Below are 22,525 nucleotides of genomic sequence, written 5' to 3' on the forward strand. Positions count from 1 at the left end.
AGTTTTTCATATATGCTAAAATTCAGTCTAAGAATTTTTTTTAAAAAAATGTTTAACTACATCAGTTAACAAACATGGATATATAAGCTATAATGTTATTGTTTTAGTTAAATAAATTGTTTAAATTCTTATTAAGGAAATGATTATTTTTCTCCTTCCAATAAGGTACAGCAGAAAAGTTGTCCAAATATACAGTGGTACCTCAGGTTAAGAACTTAATTCGTTCTGGAGGTCCGTTCTTAATCTGAAACTGTTCTTAACCTGAAGCACCACTGTTAGAGGTATCGGTTGGTTGCTTGAGAGCAATCAGGCAAGAGTCTGTTTTCAAGGTTTCTTTTTAGTGATCAAAACCTTTAGAATGTCTTGCTCATTCACGGGCAGAATCTGAGAGTGGGCGGCTCTTCTACCTTCCCCAGCAGAGTAATTTCTTGGTGCCTAGTCTGCGCCTCCGCGCTCTGCGCAGAAGCCTACTGCGCAAGGAAGGCTTGGGTAATGGAGGACCCCCCTCCTCCCCGCTTTGCTCAGGCAAGGTGTCCTGGCACTGCCTTGCCTCCTCCAACCCCTGCATCTCCTCTCCTTCCTCGGCTGAGGAAGTGCTGCTTCCCACGATCTTTGGGGGCTCTCTGTAATCCACCTGGCTTTTCCCCTCTCGCCCCTGAGCCGATGGCAGTTCTTAACCCGAGGTACTATTTCTGGGTTAGCGGAGTCTGTAACCTGAAGCGTATGTAACCTGAAGCGTCTGTACACAGTTAACTTATTATACCCCACAATAATTTCATAATTATCTGTCTATGCATTCCTAACAGTATAACCAAACCAGTAGTAAAAACTACTCTGGAAATTTATTATTCCCAAAATGAAACCTTCATCTGGTTGTAAATATTAAGATTATACAAGCAAGAATGTAAAAATATGTTTTAAATCGATTTGATTTCAATCAAATCCACCCTGCATCACACACACCTGGGGAGGTGGCTGGAGGTGTTGGAGGATGGTGTCCAAAATCTCCCTTTCATCCATCATCTCCAAGGCTTCTCTGACGGTTCTTCCTCCCAGGATCTTCTTACCCATCCACAAGTACTCGAAGTTTTCATCAGAGAGTTCTTCAGAAAGAAAGAGAGAGAGGGAGAATAGCCCTGGTTAACTCCGCATTCCAACGGGCCACCAGGGAATCAGCCGAGAGGCCATCAACTTGGGATAAAACATCCCCTACCACTCTCTGGAAACCAGTTGGATCCATTAAGTAGTGGGGGCAGACCATCTGAATTGGTCCCACCTCCCTGCAGAGGGGAAGGGTTGCGGAGAAGTCCAGTTGCACCAGGAAGTGATCTGACCATGGCACTTCTTTTGTTTCACTTTTAGTTAGTGTCAGATCACCAACATCCGTAGAGGTAAACACCAAGTCTAAGGGAACCCAAAAGGGATCTCGTTCTACCTATTCACCTGGGAACGCTGGCCCAGAGTCCTCGAGGCTCTTCTTTTTTGAGGACCGCTGCTGGCTTGGGTCTTGCTTGCTGGTCCGGGGCTGCACCAGCCCTGGCAAGACTAAGGGTCTGGCCTCTGCCGCCCTGGCCTCTGCCACTGATGGTGTAGCTTTGCCAATGCCGGCAGTAGGGCAGGGGCCTCATCCACATATGAGGGGTAGATTCTGTTTTTCTTCTTTCGTTTTAGAAAAAAAGCCATCCTGCAAGATGCAAAAAGATTAGGAATTATTGGGAAATGATATATAATGAATTGAAAAAACTGTTTAAAAAGACTTTTGTTAAAACCAGAAGCATTCCTTCTAGGAATTTTAGACCAAGATGTAAAAAAAGAAAATTGGAAATTCTTTATGTATGCAACAACAGCGGCAATAATTTTATTAGCACAAACTTGGAAGACAGAAGAAATACCAACGAAAGAACAATGGCAAGGGAAACTTATGGAATATGCAGAACCGGCAAAACTAACAGAAAAATTACATGAAAAGGACAACAAAGACTTTAAAGGAGAATGGGAACCATTTACAACATATATGAAGAGGCAACATAAAGAAATGGACTCATTGGCAGGGTTTGAGTGAACAATCACAACTGTCTACAACAAAAAATAAGACTATATGTATTGAGGAAATTTTGGGGAAACATCAAATATGCAAGGTGAACAATAGGGAAATTAAAAAAAATGTGAGTATGAGTGTAGTCCAGGGGAGGAGGGTCGAAATATGAAAAATTGTTAAAGATATAGTGTTAGAATTAGAATCCATGGAAAAATCAATAAAAAATTATTTTTTAAAAATAAATAGAATCTCTGGATAAGAAATTGTCATTGTTAGGTAATCTATTAAGGCTGGAATATGATATTCCAGTTTTGATTGCTGGAAATTTAGCAATTGGGAAATATTATTCTGGATATTGACAGAATCTGGGAATGATTCAAAGTATTTGGTATGGTATTTTTATTTGTAAACATTGAAATGAGGAAGTCTTTTTACTCAGACTGAGAAGGATACAGACCTGGAAATAGCAAGCTCATGTAGATCAAAGCAGGGAGGAAGTGGATACCGCGGAAGAATATTGTAAAATTTGTGGAGGAAAATGATCTGACATGATCTACTATTCCAGCCTGGTTATCTCTTCCTAATTCTGGGTGCTGTGTTTTATTATCTCTTGTGAAAAGGTCTTTTAATGTACGGTCAGTAAAAGCCTGGATGTAAGGCCTGCCTTTTGTGTGAACCGTTTTGTTTTCGTTTTCTCCTTATGGGTGGATCCCAGGACAGACTAGGTCTGGCTGAAGGTCTGCCCTGAAACCTTTGCTGGAAGGATCTCCCCATGCTGGGCCACTTTGCAGGAGTCGACTCCTGCAGGCGGCTTGTCTTGGGTTGTGGGTTCAGACGTGCTGCCTGCAGAAGTGGACCCTGGGACTAGCTACCTGGAAAACCTCTGTGCCTGAGGACGTCACAACTCCTGTAGCCTTTTCAGGCTTTGCCCTCGGGTGGGAAAAGCATTAGACCCATGAGAGGGAAAAGGGAGTCAAACAGGCACTCAAGGGATAATTTCAGAGAAAAAGCTTTATTTCTACCATCCGGGATTGGTAGAAGGAGCTAGTGTGATAACTTCACAAACAAGCACAAGTTCACAGCCATTTGCACAGAGCATATATTCCCCTCCAGTTCCCTCCCCCTTCTCCCCCTCCTCAGGAGTCCTGCCTCATGAGTTTCCCTGAGCATGAACAGAAAGCTCCTGTCCTGGGACTCTTGGGACTCTTGGTGCCCTTCCCAGGAAAGGGGGATGAGAAGCCAAGGGGGCTGAGAAGCCTTGTGTTCAGCGTGTCCAATATGTGTTGCAACTGGATGAGATAAGACTCAGTTCCCAGACCTGCTTATTCCTGGCATTGACAGAGCCTATTCATTAGCTTTTTGAAGCCTTCTTGTACTGATAAAAAATAACCTTTTGCTTATGAAACAGCATCTTGTGAGAAAGCAGAGAAGAGCAGAGAAAAGCTGTTTTAGACGAGAGAAAGGAAAAATTTGGTTTTGAGGCCTGGGGTGACTTCAGGCCTAGGGGGGGTCACCTCCTTCACTCCCTGGCTTCTCCCTCCCCCTCTGGAGAAAGGGGAAGGCATGGACAACAGACAGTCGCTTCAGGACACCGATCCGCTCTCAAGAAGCCGGCGCATGGGAAGAGCCGCACCCCATCAGCTGCGAGCAGTACCTGTTCCGCCTCCAAATAATCATTTGGGCTTCTGTCCCAGGTTGTACTTTCAGTTAGTTGGAAAAGGGGGGGGCGGTTCTCCAGCAGATGCAGGAGTGAAACACCATCCCTTTTGTTGTGTTGAAAACAACAACTCATCTGTGGGAGCCTCAGCTTCTGATCCTAAGGATGAAGCTAATGCTTATGGTCCTATCCCTGAAGTTCTTTTATAGGTACTGAAGATTGACTGGATATTCTGTTTATTGGTTTGGTAATGCTGTGTGTCATTTAAAATGTGGTTGAACAACTCACACCACTCATGTGATGGCTCTTTGGGAAGTCAGTCCAAATCATGGCCTGCACCGCATCCCAAAGAAAAAGGGTATGTGAGCCTTAAAAACCCTTTTGGATCTCTATCCCAACAGAACAGCTGCATTATTATCTCTGGGAAGGTTTTAGTTTAGGTTTTAGGATCCCAGTTGCTTTCCCCCCCAATTCAGGTGACCCACCAAATCAGAAATCAGTTAGAGAGATGCCCGAAGTGGCGCGCAAGAAAATACTTAAAGAAATTAAGGCAGGGAGGGTAGAGGGTTTGCATATATCCCCATTAGGCATCGTCCCCAAAAAGGCACCCGGTAAGTTTCGCATGATTCACAACCTATCCTACCCAAAGGGAGGGTCCGTCAATTATGCGATACCTCAGGAACTTTGCTCTGTGAGGTATGCCTCCTTTGACCAAGCGGTTAAACTTATTCGCAAATTTGGAAAAGGTGCGTTGCTGGCGAAATGTGATATACTCCTGCCAGTCCACCTGGAAGATTTCCAGTGGCTGGGTTTAAAATTTGACGGGGCACACTTTGTAGACAAAGCAATGCCTATGGGTTGCTCAGTGGCCTGTGCAGCCTTTGAGGCATTTAGTACCTTTTTGGACTGGGCGCTTCATTTTAGAACAGGCTCTGAGGGTGTGTCGCACTACTTGGACGACTATTTTCGTAGCTGTCAGGGGTTCAGGAGCAGAGGCACAGGAGAGGGAGGAAATGGAGAGCGAGGGGAAGGAGTCCGAAGGAAATGTCAGCGATGACAGCAATCCGAGGTCTCTGAGTCTCTCCAGTGACTCGGAGGATTCACAGAAAGGGGCCCCCATAGTCAGGGCAAGAGGAGTGCCCAGGGGGACACCTCGGGAAGAAGGGGCCAGAGGGGACTCAGAGAGCAGCAGCTGGAAATCAGGACCAGCGTCCCCCCCAGAGTGCAGTAGGGGGGAGGAGTCCCAGGCATCGGGATCAGGGGGCGCGCGGGCAGCGGGAGAACATGAGGCAGGAGTGACCACACCCCCGTCAGGGAGCGAGGAAACGGTCATCAGGAAAGTTAAACGCGCGCGCGCGCCAAGTTCAAATGTACAGGAGGGCGGCACGGTGGGCAGCCCGGGTAGGGAGCCAGGTCCTAAAGCCCGCCGAAGAGAGTGGGAGGAGTCAGAGGGGTCAACGTCTGCGTCGGAAGAGTCCAGGAGGGAGGAGACCCCGGGGGGTATTGGGACCCAGAGGAAGAGAGAGAGAAGGAAGAGGTGGAGTAAGATTAGAGTCTTAAACTGGTGTACAGGGGGCGGAGACTCAGACGGAGCTTCGCCGGTCTAAACTCCAGACGTAGAGCTGGGACGCGGAGGCTTGGAAATGGAAACTATTCTTCAATAAAGACTTTGATACTTTACTACCGGCTAGCGTTGGTCCTTTGTGAGCTGGGACCAGGAGCCAGCTCTGACAGTAGCTGATAGTAGGCATAAGTGCTCGGCCCTTCTCAAAGCCTTCACATCTTTAGCAGGAGTCTTGGTTGACCACAAACTTAACATGAGCCAACAGTGTGATGCGGCAGCTAAAAAAGCCAATGCAATTCTGGGCTGCATCAATAGGAGTATAGCATCTAGATCAAGGGAAGTTATAGTGCCACTGTATTCTGCTCTGGTCAGACCTCACCTGGAGTACTGTGTCCAGTTCTGGGCACCACAGTTCAAGAAGGACACTGACAAACTAGAACGTGTACAGAGGAGGGCAACCAAAATGGTCAAAGGCCTGGAAACAATGCCTTATGAGGATCGGCTAAGGGAGCTGGGCATGTTTAGCCTGGAGAAGAGGAGGTTAAGGGGTGATATGATAGCCATGTTCAAATATATAAAAGGATGTCACATAGAGGAGGGAGAAAGGTTGTTTTCTGCTGCTCCAGAGAAGCGGACACGGAGCAATGGATCCAAACTACAAGAAAGAAGATTCCACCTAAACATTAGGAAGAACTTCCTGACAGTAAGAGCTGTTCGACAGTGGAATTTGCTGCCAAGGAGTGTGGTGGAGTCTCCTTCTTTGGAGGTCTTTAAGCAGAGGCTTGACAACCATATGTCAGGAGTGCTCTGATGGTGTTCCTGCTTGGCAGGGGGTTGGACTCGATGACCCTTGTGGTCTCTTCCAACTCTATGATTCTATGATTCTATTCTATGATTCTAGGAGAGCTGGGAGTACCTTTGGCTGCAGATAAAATGGAGGGCCCAGCTACAACTATGGTATACCTAGGCATTGAGTTGGACACAGTCACCCAAACCTCAAAACTTCCTAGTGAAAAATTGGTTGCGCTTAGGGACCTCATTCAGCAACTTCTCCCTCTAAGAAAAGTTACGCTCAGGCAGATTCAGTCGTTGTTAGGCCATTTGAACTTTGCTTGCCGAGTGGTTTCCGCTGGCCGCCCATTTTGCGGCCGCCTCGCGAGGTTGTCAGCAAGCTTGCGGTCACCCCATCACAGGGTTCGCCTATCTAAAGAGGTAAAATCCGATTTGGAAGTCTGGAAAGGTATAATGGTGAAGAAGCAACCGTTGGAATGCAAAGGCAACGCGGCCAGTACCAAATGCAAAAGGGTAGCGACAAAGACGTGTCCTTTTAAGCCTCCCTCCTTTTGCTCCACCAAGCCCCCCACAAACGTTAAAGGTGCCCCACCGCCCTGCGAATGCGGCTAGAAATAAGAACCCCAGGCCAAACCTGATCCGTCGGGCGAGCTGTGCACTTCCAAGAAAAAGGACTAAACGGCGATGGGCTGGCGCTGAACGTGCAAACCGCGTTCCGCAAAGCTCCGCTGCAGAGAAGCCACCCAGAGAGAAGGGAACACCCTGTCGATGGGGTTTCCCGCGCAGTTTCAGACCTGCTCTTCCGGAGCTAAATGGCTCTGGCTGCCGAAGCGGCTGCCTGGGACACGGGAGGGCTTGAGGCAGGCAATCCGATGGGAGGCACAACACCGATGCACAGGTAACTCCAAGTGAAAATCGATCACAGAAGGCCCAAAGGAATTGAGATACACAGCCTAAAGAAAAGGTAAGCAAGAGACAAAACAACCTTAATACAAACCAAAGTGGGATGGCTGGCGAGGTGAAAAGAGGGCGAGCCCCGGCCGCGCTGGCCCTAAATAGGGCAGGCTACACCCCCCAGCCACCCGATTGGCTGGCTGGGTTGACTACGCGGTCGGGATTCCCTTGGTCTCGCGGGGGCTGGAACCAGCCCCTGCGCACATGGAGTGGGCATGAAGCCCGCAACCCCAACTCCTCGCCAGGTTCGGAAGTGGCTTTGTTGTGTTGAAAACAACAACTCTCATCTGTGGGAGCCTCAGCTTCTGATCCTAAGGATGAGGCTAATGCTTGTGGTCCTATCCCTGAAGTTCTTTTATAGGTACTGAAGATTGACTGGATATTCTGTTTATTGGTTTGGTAATGCTGTATGTCATTTAGAATGCGGTTGAACAACTCACACTGCTCATGTGATGGTGTGATAGGCGCACGTACATAGATCAGCACAGGAAGACCGACCTGAAGCCATTTTGTTTCCTAAACTGCAAGGTCAAACTGGAAAAGCCTCCCCATTGTCTTTTCCTTCACAAATCCTGTCTTAAGGGTATGTCTGTGTTTGAATTGGGTGTGAGCCTGTGACCTGGCCCAGGAACTAAGTATTATCATTACAAAAGACTGGCCAGGCTCCCCAGGCAATCCAATCAAGTAACCTGCCAGACAGGAGATAAACAAGGACAAAAACAACATTAAATTTCTGTGATGTAGGTGTGATGTATCTGAGGGGTGGTCTTAGGTTACACCCCTTCTGTGATATATGTATGATGTTCCAGGGGGTGGTCTTGGTCTACAGGGTGGCAATTTCAAGAGTCCATATAAGGCCTTGCGCACCATTGTTCTGGGTTCCTCGTCTCTCCTGCGTGTGAGGGGAGCACCCTGTTGCAACAGATCAATAAAGATCAAGCTTACTAGCTGCCTTGCTTCTCAATATTCTCTGGTTGGCCTCTGTTATCTTCTCCTACCAATAGGGAACCTATGTAAGGACTCTATATGGGCTCTTGGATATCCCATAAGGGAAAAGGGCAATTTTTATTTACAACAGAGGTTCTCTGGGAAGTCAGCCCAAATCACGGCCTGCACCACATCCCAGAGAAAAAGGGTGCGTGAGCCTAAAACGTACAGGGGAGGGAACCAAGCAAGCTGTTAGGGGCCAATTCTCATTTACTGCACCCTCATGGTAAGACCTTGGGAAAATGCCACCTTTTCCCAGACATGAGCTATATAGAGCATGGTTATCTTGTGAAATCAGGGAGACGTTTAATTAGTAAGGAATTCCATGGGTTGTAATGACACCACCACAAATAGCTCTGAACAGGCCTCTGTCTCCAATTTCTACATTTTACCCTGGCCAGCCCCTGAAAGAGCTGAATGGTTCTGGCTTTGGAACAAAATTCTGCCTGAAAGGTCCTTCCTGGGTTTTTTTTATGATGTTAGCCGCCCTGAGCCCGGCCTCATCCGGGGAGGGCAGGATACAAATAAAAAAATCTCATTCTTATTCTTATTAAAAGGGAACACAAATGCCAAATTAAAACTAAATATACCACACCGACTTTGGGGAGAAAAAGAAAACACACTCACTCTCTATGGAGGTCGCTGTGTATCAGTGTTGCTAAGGGCCCCCAAACCCCTGGAAACATGAGGTCACAGCGCTATGACAACATGATGGAATGATGATGTCAGTGGAAAGGAGACCTCTTGCTCATCTCTTTTTCTATTTACATTCTATTTGCTGATTTATGATCCGGCAAACCTTCACTGAAGATGAACTAAGAACTTCTTAATGGAGTGAATATTTTTAAAATTAATTATCCATTAGTAACATTTTAATGATAACAAATCAAATCAATTCTTGCCACATCATAATATAAACAATAAAGCCAATTATACATTCCAAACTAAAAAATTTGGGGAGGCCTTTCCATGTTCTCGCTGTCGGGAGAAAGCTTCTTTCACTTGTTCCTGCATTCTTCTCTCTTGTTTCCCCCCAGATTCAGGTAGGTAGACCAACTACCTACCTCTAAGGGGCTACTGTACAATTTTTTAATTTTTTGGAAAGGATTCTTTTAAATACTTTTTTAGGACTTTTTTTTTTAAAGACTTGATTCTTTTAAAGGGATTTTTGGAAGAGTTTTTTTTAAAAAATTCCAAGTTTTCCCCCCATTTCATAATTCTGACCTTCCAGTCATTTTAAAATATCCTTCTTTCCAGAACACTCTCCTGTTTCTTAGGCTAAATTTTAATAGTTTTTGAAGAGCTGAGTCCAGGGGGTCGTACATTGTCCTGGCCAAAGGTGGTTGGCATTGCAGGGTAAATATTAGGCTCAAGTGGCATCGCAAATTTTGCACACAGTGATCTCTAGGATAAGCCAGGCATGAGTTGCACTGGGACCTATAGCACTGTGTTTAGAGGTCAACTACAGTTCCCATGATTCTCGGGGGGAAGGAGTCATGTGCTGTAATGTTATGGCATGTCCACAGCCACTAACAACAACCAAAGTGAATAGTTTCTGATGAATTTTCCTTAAAATGTCTTGTCCCAATTATATTTTTAGAGTTTATCATTGCAATGGTGAGCTAGATACTGCAGTTTTTGGTTGTGGTGACCTGCTATTCGATATAATTAGTTAAAGTTGTTTCTATATGTAACAACAGCAGCTAGGATTCTATATGCGCAGAAATGGAAGGAAAAAGTTCCAAAGAAAGGATAAGTAAGATAATGGACTATGCAGAACTAGCAAAATTAGCAGTTTTGTGGACAAATAGGCCTTTTTTGGATTATTGTACGCTGAACTCGTAAGCAGGATTTGAGCTATGAGCAACGTAAGTAATTGGATTATAATACTGGGGTTATGATTTGACAAACAGAAGACGGGGTGCAGCAGGAGAGAAACAACAACTCCATGGAAAACAGGGTGGGAAGTCGACGAAAATTAAGAGAAAAGTCAAAATTGTGTTTTGACTGTATATGATTTTTAAAATCTTGAAACAATAAAATATAACTGTAAAAAAAAGAAGTTGTAACCACTTTTGAGCTCCTGGGTAGGTAGCCTCAGAATGGCTTGTAAATGTACTTTGAAGAAGCCAGCTTTGGCAGAGGCCACTGTGACTTCAATGCCAGCCCATAATAGGCCTTACGGCAGATGGAAGCTGGGCTCTCTTCCGGCACCTCGGAATTCAAAGAGGTCAGCTCAAGCCCTGCTGTTTCCTAGCTCAGGGCGCCATATCACCAAAGTATACCCCTGGGGATTTGGGGGGGGGGTATTTTGTTGAGTGCTCTCTTGTTGCCCCACTGTTCCTTGCATTTGCTCCTGACCTGAGCACAAGGAGACCGTTTTGTTTCTGGTGGACCACCCCAAACAAGTGTTTCCTCACATGCGCAAGCAGACAAATACCTCTGCGCATGCGAAATGCTTTGCTCTGCCTCCATGCTTCTGAATCGCAGTTGCTGGAAACCTCAAGAGCGGGGAGGGCTCATGCGCTCGGGTGCTGCTTGCTGGTTTCCCACAGCCATCCGGTTGGTCACTGTGAGAACAGGAGGCTGGACTAGATGGGGCATTGGCCTGACCCAGCACAGCCTTTTCTTCTGTTCTTAAGCAACCCTTTGTAGCAATATAGCAAGTGGGAAAATGAAGAAGGGAGAATCAACAAAAGATCCATGAAAATGTCAATGAATATCAAGCAATACTTCTTGGTTAAAATCATGATGCCTGTTTAAGCAAACCAACAAAGCTTTCCAAAGATCTCTGAAGGAAGGGAGGGCCAATATCCGCCCTCCCTTCCCCACAGGTGGGCAGGGTTTGTGGCACCGAGCGAGGCTCACCTGGGCGGGTGCCACCCACCTGCTTGAGCTGGCCTTTGACCTGCCCTCGGCCAGGGAGGACAATGGACGGCTGGCCGGGGGCGGGCCTAAGGCCAAAAGAAAAGAGGCTGACTCCTGGGCTCAAGCCTCTTTTGCTGTTCTTATGCAAAGCCTTATCTGCTTGCGGTGTTAGTCCCCAGGAATATTCCGGGCACTCGTATCGGGGCTGCCACTTCAGCGGCGATACAGGGTTGGGACCCCACACACATCAAGACACTGGGGCGCTGGCCTACAAAAGTCACAATTGTCCCGGCTCCTCCTCCTTATCACTTGCAATTTAATTGTCTTACAGGTTTGCCCACCATGAAGATCTGGGTTATAGACCACAGCATTGTCCATTGGGCAGCGGACTATGCACAGTCTCAAAATCGTGGCCATAACCTTAACATCCACCCCAAGGTACGCTTTTGTTGGATGGCCCAGCGGGGCATGCGTTGGCGGAGCTTGATGCCCATGCTGTGTAGTGCCGCAGCGACCCATGGCCCTCCAAGGGTCTTGATTATACATGCGGGGGAGAATGATCTAGTGGAGCAAAAAGGCATTGCCCTTGCTGCAAGGGCAGATTTAAAAAGCCTGCATGCCTTGTACCCATCAATGACCATCGGCTGGTCCAATCTCCTATCCCGTTTTCACTGGAGGGGGGCTTCCAATCCCTCTCGCCTCAATTACGCAGTGAGTAAAATTAGCAGGGCCATGCGCAACACCATGCGCCAAATTGGTGGGTTCTCTATCCCACATCCCACCATCACAGCAGATAGAGTTGACCTATTCCGGGGGGACGGGGTGCACCTGACCCACTGGGCAATGACTTCTGGCTCCACGACTTGTGATGAGCCCTCGGGGACTGGATAGATTGCGGGGTTTGATTGGTCCTCAGTTGTGGGACTTGGCGGTGAGGCCCCTTAGGGCCTCGAGTGGCGGTTCTAGGCCTTGGCAAGGTAGCCTTTAGTCTAACATCAAGTTGGGGGGGATGCATTCATGCTTGCAGGGCCCATTGAAGGGCAAAACCGGGAGTCCCTGGCCCTAGAGCGGCGGCATGTAGGTCAAACTCCCCAGACGAGGTCAGTGGAAGGGCATGCTGTGTAAGTTTGCGCTTTGCAGTCCCCTCTCACTGGGCCTCAACTGCCTGCATATCCTCAGCCAGGTGGGCTGAGAGGGTTGCCTGCCAAGGCCTGTGCCAAGTTCCCCACTTCTAAAGCTCAATCAAGTTGTGGCCAATTTGAACCCATACTCTGGTCTCTTGTCTTATCATTTGGGAAAAGGGGTAGGCACCACAGACAGGGTTTAGCGCGTGTGCCCGCAAACGTCTAGTAGCAGGGAGTTCCACAGGGCTTGGCTTGTCACACTAAAGGGTACATCCCTAGTGAAGACTAGATGAAACTCAGGGGTGCTGGGAACCACCAGAGATTCTCTGTGAGGGATGTGGAATCATTTGGGTCCTAGTCGTTGAGGGCTTTTCTTTGCTTCAAAGAGCCTTCTTCCCCTGGGGGTTCCCCAGCTTGGGCCTCCCCCCAATTCTCTGCATCCAGACAGTCCATGACACCCCTGTCCTGAGACCAAGCTTCTGGTCAGCAGAAGCAGGAAGGCCTAGAAGGCCTGGCAAGGCCTGCACAAATCTCTCCAGCCTAACTGTTAGCAGTCAAATGCTGGGACTCCTTCCTGTGATAGGAATTTTGAGTTATTAGATATATGTTAAAGTGTACCAACCAAGCATGTACATAGATCAGCACAGGAAGACCGACCTGGAACCATTTTGATTCCAAACTGTCCCAAACTGACCAAATGTTTTCTCTGCAACGTTAAAGGAAAATGGAAAAGCCTCCCCAATGTCTTTTCCTTCACAAATCCTGTCTTTTTTTAAAAAAATAATATTTTATTAAAACTTTTACATAAAGGGGAAAAAAAGAAAAATACAAAATTAAGAAGGAAAAAACCAAATAAAACAATTCCATTTTCATAATATTTCTTGCATTTGCTTATTTCCCAGACTTCCCCACACCTCCCCTCACTGTATTCCAATTCAAATGTTTAATCAGCAAATCCCTTCCCTCTATCTTATCTTAGTCCTTATCTTAGTGTCTTAATATATTAAACCTTTAATTTTGCATCTTTTAACCTTCAAATTTTCCATACTCCTTCACCGCATTATTACTAATAACCTTTTAACCTCCATCCGATGTCATTCTAACATTCATTAATTTTATAATATTTCTGTAAATAGTCTTTAAATTTCTTCCAATCTTCTTCCACCGTCTCTTCTCCCTGGTCTCTGATTCTGCCAGTCATTTTTGCCAATTCCATGTAGTCGATCACTTTCATCTGCCATTCTTTCACAAATCCTGTCTTAAGGGTATATCTGTGTTTGAATAGGGTGTGATCCTGTGATCTGGCCCAGGTACTGAGTATTTATCATTAAAAAAGACTGGCCAAGCTCCCCAGGAAATCCAATCAAGGAACCTGCCAGACAGGAGATAAACAAGGACAGGAGAAAAACAACATTCAAATTTCTGTTTTAAACATCCCTCGAAATAGTCGCCAGGTGCTCTGTGGGCCTGAGGGTGTCTCAGCCAGGAGAAGTCTGTGGAATTGGGCTGCTGCTGCTGCTGCTGCTGCTGCTGCTGCTGCTGTGTAAACTAAGGCAGAGTGGCTCCAGGACCGCAGTTAATCTGTAAGGAGCCACTCTGAGCACTCTGTGTATGCTCTTTGGCTGTGCTGTTTAGGAGCAAGTTTATTTTCTCAAGTCAAGTCTCACCGCTGCACGACAACCACTGCGTGACAGCTTCCATCAGCTGCCAATCTCCCAGAGGTCTGGGGGAAGACGGAATTGAAGCACGAGTTTCTTAGCCAATCAAAATGACCAAGGATTTGAGGGAAAGCCGCCCTTGATTAGTTGCAACTAGTCTCCAATCTCAAGAGACTGAAGCGATGTATGCACTTCAGGCCAGACCTTGGACCCATTTCGAAAGGCAAGCCCCTCAAGACGTAGGAGCAATGAAAACTGCTGCTCTGACATTATTTATGACACAGGGTGGAATTCTACAGCGCCACTTTCTTATCTTCAAAGGGCCTTCTATTCTCCGGAGTTGGCCAGTTTTCTCACTTCCTGGGTGAATGTGGCCGAGGTCGCAAGGATTTCCTAAAGAGCAGTCACTTACTGTTCTCTTCTTTCAGTGTTGGGGTCTCCCTATTAGCTTTGGGGGTACATTCTGTCCTTTTGGTCTCTTCCGAGCAATCTTAAATCTTACAAGCTTCTTCTTAAGGCATTTATTCTCTTGTTGCCCTGTGTCTTCCTTGAGCTATTTTAACTCCCTTTCATTAGCAAGCTCTTGCCTTCCAAGGTACTATCTGCTTCCTATCTCCTGACAAGGTTCCAGCTGGACCAGAGCACGCCAAGCACTCCTGTCTTCCACTGCCTCCCTCATGCTGGTAGCTTCCAAAACACTGTCCAACCATCTCGTCCTCCATCGTCCCCTTCTCCTTGTGCCCTCTTCTCTTCTCTTCTCAGGTGGTGGCCAAAGTACTGGAGCCTCAACTTCACGATCTGTCCTTAGTCTTCCTAAAATAGTACTCATTATAAGCAGTTTTCCAAGACATTTCTATATTTATAGATAATATTGGGGTACACAACAGCCTTCTATTCAGAAAGACTCTCTACTCAGCTTTTAGGGTGTCCATGTAAATAGTACTCTTTGAGGACAGTCTCTTATATGGATTTTGATCACCTTTTAAAATCTTTAAACTGTACTGTTTTGCTTTCATAAAATTCCATTGTACGCATTCCCTGTACAATTTGCCCCTTGGGAGACCAGAGTTCGAATCCCCACTTGGCCATGGGGTGGGGGGTCAGTCAATGCCTGTCAGCCTGGTCTACCTCACAGGGCTGTTGTGGGGATTGAATGAGTAGCATTTTTGTCCATTAGCTTGATATCCCACCTTTGCTCTAAGGAGCCCAAGATGGGGCACGTCATTAACTTCTCCCACATTTTGTCATCACAACGACCCTGCAGGCAGGTTAGGCTGGGAGGAAATAACTGGCTGCGGACAACTGGCAGCCCGGAAGGAAGCTAGGCTGATAGCAGAGAGCCACTTTAGGAGGGGGTGGCAGAGAGCCACTTTAGGAGGGGGTCCTACTGCAAGACGCCCCACTGCCCCCACAAAACAGGAAAGGGTTGCCAAGGGAAAACCAGAAGAGAAAGTCTGGGGAGGAAAGAAGGTGGGGAGAAGAATGCGCGCCAGAGAGAAACTGCGGCTCATTTGCATCAACTATTTCTTGTGACTTGCAAATTCATCTAATGTTAGCAAGAACTAATGGAAAGTGTCAGGGGGCTAGCAGTGCCTTTTACCAGCTTTGTCTGGTTCGCTAGCTGCAGTAGGGCCATTCCTGGACAACGGATTGCCCCATTCCCCACTCCCTATAGGTCTTCTGTTCCTAGCACCATACAGTTGTGCTGGCTGAGACTGATGGGTTTTGGACGGATAGTCCAAAACATCAGGAGGGCACCAGGTTGACAAAGGCAGTTCTCTATCATGGCCTGTGATGAAGTCTTCCTGAAGCAAGCTATGCCTGGCTTTCATCTTTCCCCATTATTTTTATTATTATTAAAATTTGCATACCGTTCTTCATCCACAAATCTCAGGGCGGTTTACCACCTAAAACTGCAACATAAAAAACACAAAATGCATAATAAAAATAAGAAAAACAAGCATCCCCCCACCCAACATATTTAGAAAGATATCAGGTGTCAATCAGCCAAAGGCTGGGTTGAAGAGGAACATTTTCGCCTGACGCCTACAGATAGGTCACGAAGGTGCCAGGCGAGCCTCCCTGGAGAGAGCCTTCCACAAACGGAGCCACTGCAGAAAAGGCCTGTTCTTGTGTAGCCACCCTCCTCTCGGGGAGGAGGCACCTGAAGAAGGGCCTCAGAGGATGAATTTCCCTTGGAAACGCCTTTATCCTTTGTAGAAAGCACCAAGGCCCAGTTCGTCATCCCTAGGCCCCCTTGAAAGGTGGGGTGGTCTGTTCTTCTCATCCTGCGGTCTCTCTTCTCTCTTCCAGTTGTCACCCTGCATTCTGAGATCTGGTTTCTGGACCGAGCTCTCTACTGGTATTTCCTCACCACAACCTTCACCGCTTACTGCCGGCTCCTGATCACCCACCTGGGGCTGCTGCATTGCCAGTATGCCTTCACCAGCTACGGCATCAGCCCCCAGGCTAAAGTGAGAGAACGACAGGCGGCCCGTCCCTTTTCCTAGGCTCTGCCACTCCTGCTCATTCTGTCTTCACAAAAGCCCTGCGAGGGAGGTCAGGCTGAGAGTGAGTGACTGGCCCGAGGTCACCCAGTGAGCTTCATGGTCAGACGGGAATTTGAATCCCAGCCTCCCGGGCCCTAGACCGACATTCTGATCCACTGTTTCTTCCCAGCTGTTGTCTGGACCCAAGTTTGAGAAACACTGCTCTTACCACTATGCCACACCACCTCTACACTGACTGGCTGCTGCTCTCCAGGGCTTCAGGTGGCATGGTGGGGTCTCTCCCAGCCCTCCTTGCAGATACCAGTGAGGATTTGCCTGCAACATAAATGCTCTTGCCTCTGAACTTGAGCACTGACTCTCCAGGATTTGGGCCCTGGATCTGCACACTAGACTTCTGTGGAGGCAGCCGAGAAGAGCATTCGCCTTTTTTGCTGCTGCTTCTGCTGCTGCATCACAGCGTTAAGCTTCTGGTCTTCGCTCGCCCCCCTCCCCAGCCTAACCCATTCCCTGCTAGGTTGCATCTGTCCATGAAGGTCCCCCTGCAAGAGCTATGCTTCTCAGCCATACTGGCATTCTGTTCTTTCACTCAAGTGAAAATCCCACATTGCCCCCTGCCCCCCCCCCACCCATGCTCACTGCCAAGGATTTTGCTGTGCTTGCCTGTGCGTTTGCTGGTTTTGTAAACTGCTTTGAGGTTTTTTGTTCTACAATCAAGCAACACTTACTTTTCATGAAATAGTGAAATGGAAACATGGCCACCTGCCCAACCTGAGGAGGTGTGTGCAGATCTCCAAAAACAGATTGGGTTTTCATTGGAAGGGGACAACACCTGCTTCTGGTGCTCATGAGCAACAGTGAGTGAGTGTCAGTTGCAATCAAAGTGTACTTCCTGCATTGCAGGGGGTGGGCTGGATGACCCTTGGGGATCTCTGAAGCCTACAATTCTCTAGAATCTGAGGCAAACTGACAGAGTGTTTAGCTTGGGTGTTGGTGCCAAATGAAGGCCTTCTGTGGCAAATAGCCTGGATTGGCATAGATTTTTCTTTGGGCCTTTCCCTGATTCCCTGAAAGTTAAATGCTATTTAACTTTGATATGGGGAGGATTTGGCACATGCCTTTTTATTGTACTTTTCAAATATATTATGCTTTGTTGTTTAGTTCTGGTTAATGTCTGGCCAGTAGCTACTAGCCTGCCTACGGAGTGTGCTTGTGCTTGTGAGTGAATTGGTTGGAGACAGCTCTAGTCTGAAGAGAAGCATTCATCTATGGTGTGTGTGGATGCACATAATTAGACCATGTTACTGAACTCAAAATCAGGGACACCTATATGACCTTACCTCCCACCCAAAAGTGTAGGCGCAGGAGGCCACCAAAACCACACCTCTCACCCATGGCTTGAAGTGGCTAGGAGCACACATGCCCATCTGGGAGGCCAGGCAAGGCATGCACCCATCTCATCAGCCCTGCAGGACCATCTCCCAGGTTGGCCAGTGGTGCTATTGGAACTGTGAGTGGAGCGCCAAGTGGCGCTTGGATAGAAGAAATAGAGACAGCAGGTGAGAGTTGCAGGAAGAGAGGGAGGGAGAGAGGAAAAAGAGCAGTCCTGATGGTCATGGAGGAAATCACAGGCAGAGCATGAAAGGTGACAAAAAGCAAACCTTTAAAGTTTCTGGTCCATGGTCTCTCCCAGCTTCACATGTACTGATACAGCTTCTGGCCAAGATCAGAAGGGAGTCAAGGTATGCCTCTGCTTGTCTGCTCCCCGCCCCCACCCCCCAATCACTGGACTTCCCAGTGAAAAGAGAAGAGCCTCACCTTGCAGGCATCTTGGCTGCTGTCCAGCTGTCCAGCACAAAGCATCCTGTCAGTGAACCGTCCTGGGTAGACATTGTTGCACGTGGCATCAGATGTGACTGGAAGGTAGGAGCACTGCATCAGCTGTAAGCCCAAAATATGTTGATCCTGAGCAGCTGCCTGGGGCAAGGCAGGAGGGAGACTCTTATGCTCAGGCCTCACCCCTCTCTCCTTGAGCTCTTTCTGCTTCAAAGGGGCACTGCCACCTGCCATGAATCTATCATAGTACAATGAATTGTTGGTGCCTCCCTCCCACCATTTGCTGTTCATCTACCCCTCCCTTTTTTGCATGGTGTCATTTATCCCATGCATCACTAAGGAACTTCAGTGCCCCATTGCGTGTCCCCACCATAATCCCCCACGGCCACGAAGAGGGGCATCTTCCAGCAGCCCCCTGCTCCAGTCTGTCACAGTTGTTGCTGGTCCTGGTTAGTCTCTCAGCACCACCCTCTCTGTACTCACAGTTGCTGCTGATCCATTCTGAAGCCAGGCACTGGGTCCCAGCTATGGCACATCGGCTGGGCAAACTGATGGGCTGCACTAGCTCACCCAGGACAGTTGGTTGTGCAAGCTTGATGAGCATGATGTCATAGTCCAGGGTGTAGTTGTTGAACTGGTTATGAGGGACCAGCTTGGCAGCAGCAATGACCTGTTGCTTCTCCTTAGGAAGAGTCTCAGGGACTTGTAGGCCAAGCCAGACCTCCATGTGGTCTGGGCTGCTGGAAGAAGAGCAGGTGGGTCAATAGCGTTCTCCCTAGAGTTTTTCTGCCTCAGCCTGGGTTGAAAGATTCCTTGCTCACCCTCAAGGATTCTTGTAGGCAGGCAGTCAAATGCACAAGTTGCCCTCCTATTTCAAATGAGAACAGAGCAGCCAACAGCAGGGAATGGACTTTATTCCCTGTGGGAGACAGATTGTGTGCAAAGGGTGTGAAGCAGGCTTATACCCACCTCCTGCTGCACTGAGCTGAGGACAACACCCATTCTTGGCTGATGAGGGCCCCACTGCAGACATGGTGCACTGACTGGAGGGAGACTTCCCATGGCACAGAATCTTGTTGGCACTTGGCACTACCAACCAACTTCTCAGCAGCTGCAACAGCTCAATATATAATTGGTAGAGGAAAAAATCAAGACTTTTTCAATGGTTAGGAACATGCTAAAATGCAATGTGGCCTCGTGAACTCAGGAAATGGTATCCAGCCTATCCCATGACATCTGTCAGCCAGACTACGGTAGCTAGATGAGGGCACTGCATGCAATCTCTTCCTGCTAGTAAACAAAGGCTCAACTTTTTGCCACCATATCCTGCTTTCCACCTCCATCTCCCTGCATAGGAATCCTTTGAATTATTGGTCTCATATTGCTAGTAAGTGTGGCTGGCAACTGTTCCTGATTAATTTCTGCCAGAGTTCTACATACCATCACTCATACTGCTAAAATAAAAGCCACAGTTTTAAACCACAGGAAGGATCATAATGTATTATTGTAGACTATTCCAAAACAGTAACTATAACAAGTAACTATTATAGTACACTGCTGGTTTGCCCCATGTAATAGTGACATTTCCTCTTTGTACAATCAGCCCAAATACAGTGGTGCCTCGCAAGACGAAAATAATTCTTTCCGCGAGTCTCTTTGTCTAGCGGATTTTTCGTCTTGCGAAGCAACCCTATTAGCGGATTAGCGCTATTAGCGGTTTAGCGGCTATTAGCGGCTATTAGCGGCTATTAAAGGCTTAAGGGATTAGCGGATTAGCTGCTAAAAGTCTATTAGCAGCTTAGCGCCTTAGAAAAAGGGGGTGGGGAGCGAAAAAACCCCCTCAAGAATCGCAAGACATTTTCGTCTTGCAAAGCAAGCCCATAGAGAAATTCGTCCTGCGAAGCACCTCTGAAAATGGAAAACCCTTTCGTCTAGCGGGTTTTCCGTCTTGCGAGGCATTCGTCTTGCGGGGCACCACTGTAAGTAGATAAATAGATAAATAGGGACCGCTTACTAGCGGGAAGGTAAACGGTGTTTCCGTGTGCGGCTCTGGCTCGCCAGAGCAGTGATGTCACGCTGGCCACGTGACCCGGAAGTGTCTTCGGACAGCGCTGGCCCCCGGCCTCTTGAGTGAGATGGGCGCACAACCCTAGAGTCTGTCAAGACTGGCCCGTACGGGCAGGGGTACCTTTACCTTTACCTTATGCATGCACACCCAAAAACACGAAACAAATTGAAATAAGCCCAAACAAAGCTTATTCATCTTCTTTCTACACATATTGACACAGAAAAGACATGTTTTGCTTTGCTTGGGCTTCTTTCACTTCGCTTTGAGATTTTAGGGTGAATATACATGCATACCGAAAGAACCGGAAGCAAGTGAAAGAAGCCCAAACATCCCTCTAGTGGAAGTCTTTGAAACTGGTTGTTTTGTAAGAGCTGGGCTAAGGGATTTTCCAGCTGCAAGATAAAAATCGTGAGACTCTGGGACTGACCTTGAATCCTTTAAGTGTTATGGCAAATGTTCTTGTTTTTGCCTCTCCATCAGCACAATCAAAATCAAGAGGAATGACGACAGAAGAGGTTTTAGTGGATGTATTAAATAAAATAAATGATTCATTGGTACAGTTAAACAGAAAAACAGATGTGATAAATGCAAAAGTTGATGCTACAACTATTAAAATTGACCTAAATACAGAAAGTATAAACAGTCTGGGACAAAAGGTTGATATTAGTACAGAAACTATTCAGAAATTGATACAGGAATCTACTTTGACAAGGCAAACTGCGGAGGAAGTCAAAGAGGAAGCTGTTGCAGATGAATTCGAAGTAGTACGACTGGAGAGAGAGTTCCAGCCCTGCAGTGGCATTTTGAGGAACAAAGAGTGACGCTTGATATGAGTGAATTTAAAGAAAAACAGATGAATTTGAGGATTGGAGCCCTACTTGAATTGGAAAGGGAAAGCTTGATATATCTTCCCATACAGGACTTTGCTGAACCTTTGGATTTGGACTTGGCTCAAAGAGACTGTTTGATCACTCTTCATGTGTAAAGAAGAGAGAGATAGAATTTTGGGCTGGCATTACCAGAAGAACCTGGAAGTACAACAGTCAACAGTGGAAACCTCTAAAACCTCTAAAGATGCCTTGAAATATCTTTTGGATCCTCGGCCCAACTATGGAGATATTGTTGCCCCGCTGAGAAGGAATAAAATCATCTTCAGGTGGAAATTCCCCCAAGGACTATCTTTCAGTTTTAAAAGAAGGAAAATAAAAATAAGATCAGTAGAGGATAAAGTAAAGTTCTTCTTTAAATATGAAGAAGGTTGATGGACTAGATGGAATGGGCGGAAAGGACTGGCAGAATCCGGGACCAGGGAGAAGAGTCGGTGGAAGAAGATTGGAAAAAGTTTAAAGACTATTTATAGAAATACTGTAAAACTATAAATGTTAGGAAAATGTTGGAATGAAGTAACATGGCTTTAGTAGAAATGTTATAAGGAATTAAGTGTAACTAGATTATTTAAGGGGAAAATAAGGTTAGAATGCATTAAGATGATTACAGGATAGAAAACAGAGGAAGATGGAAAGGAATTGCTGAAATAATTAATAGAAGTGGAATACAAAAAGGGAGGCGTGAGGAGGTCGTGGAAATAAGTGAATGAAAGATAAGATGTTGAAACTGATGAAGATGTGCTTGATGTTTTTTAATTTGTTTTTATTTTTGTATTGCATTGCATTGCATTGTATTGTATTGGTTTTTTCTTTTTCTTTTCTCTTTTTTTCTTTTTTCTTTTTTATCTTATTATTATTGTTTCTTTGTAACTGTTGGAAAAGTAATAAACATTATTTTTTTTAAAAAAGAAAAAGAAAAAAAGAAAGAAGCCCAAACAAAGCTTATTTGTCTTCGTTCTATGCATAAGGAACAAAAAACAACCTGTTTTCCTTTGCAGGGGACACAGAAAGGGCTGAACTCCTCAATCCCTTCTTTGCCTCAGTCTTCTCCGATAAGGAAAACAATGCCCGACCTGAAGAATTTGGTGCAAATGATTCAGCAGAGGAAACACAGTCCAGAATAACTAAGGAGATAGTACAAGAATACTTGGCTAGTTTAGATGTATTCAAGTCTCCAGGGCCAGATGAACTGCATCCAAGAGTATTAAAAGAACTGGCAGATGTGATCTCAGAACCACTGGCAGTCATCTTTGAGAATTCCTGGAGAACAGGCGAAGTCCCGGCAGACTGGAGGAGGGCAAATGTTGTCCCTATTTTCAAAAAGGGGAAAAGAGAGGACCCGAATAATTATCGCCCAGTCAGTCTGACATCTATACCAGGGAAGATTCTGGAGCAGATCATTAAGCAAACAGTCTGTGAGCACCTAGAAAGGAATGCTGTGATCACCAATAGTCAGCATGGATTTCTGAAAAATAAGTCATGTCAGACTAACCTGATCTCGTTTTTTGACAGAATTACAAGCCTGGTAGATGAAGGGAATGCAGTGGATGTAGCCTTCCTTGATTTCAGCAAGGCATTTGACAAG

At 46.6% G+C, this 22,525-nt stretch overlaps 1 long non-coding RNA gene across 2 annotated transcripts; it reads right to left on the reverse strand.

Annotated features, from left to right (window-relative positions):
- Positions 1 to 823: 823 nt before the first annotated feature.
- LOC310685067 lies at positions 824 to 7,004 on the reverse strand. Of its 2 annotated transcripts, XR_014515041.1 has the most exons (3): positions 6,686 to 7,004; positions 1,444 to 1,684; positions 824 to 1,103 (listed from the first exon to the last, which is right to left on the reverse strand). It is a non-coding gene; the product is annotated as an uncharacterized lncRNA (long non-coding RNA). The 2 variants fall into 2 exon arrangements; XR_014515042.1 differs by lacking the exon at positions 6,686 to 7,004 and having other exon boundaries at positions 1,444 to 2,483.
- Positions 7,005 to 22,525: the final 15,521 nt, after the last annotated feature.

Source organism: Podarcis tiliguerta (genome assembly GCF_965153285.1).
Source record: "Podarcis tiliguerta genome assembly, chromosome: 8".
NCBI classification, from domain to species: Eukaryota; Metazoa; Chordata; class Lepidosauria; order Squamata; family Lacertidae; genus Podarcis; species Podarcis tiliguerta.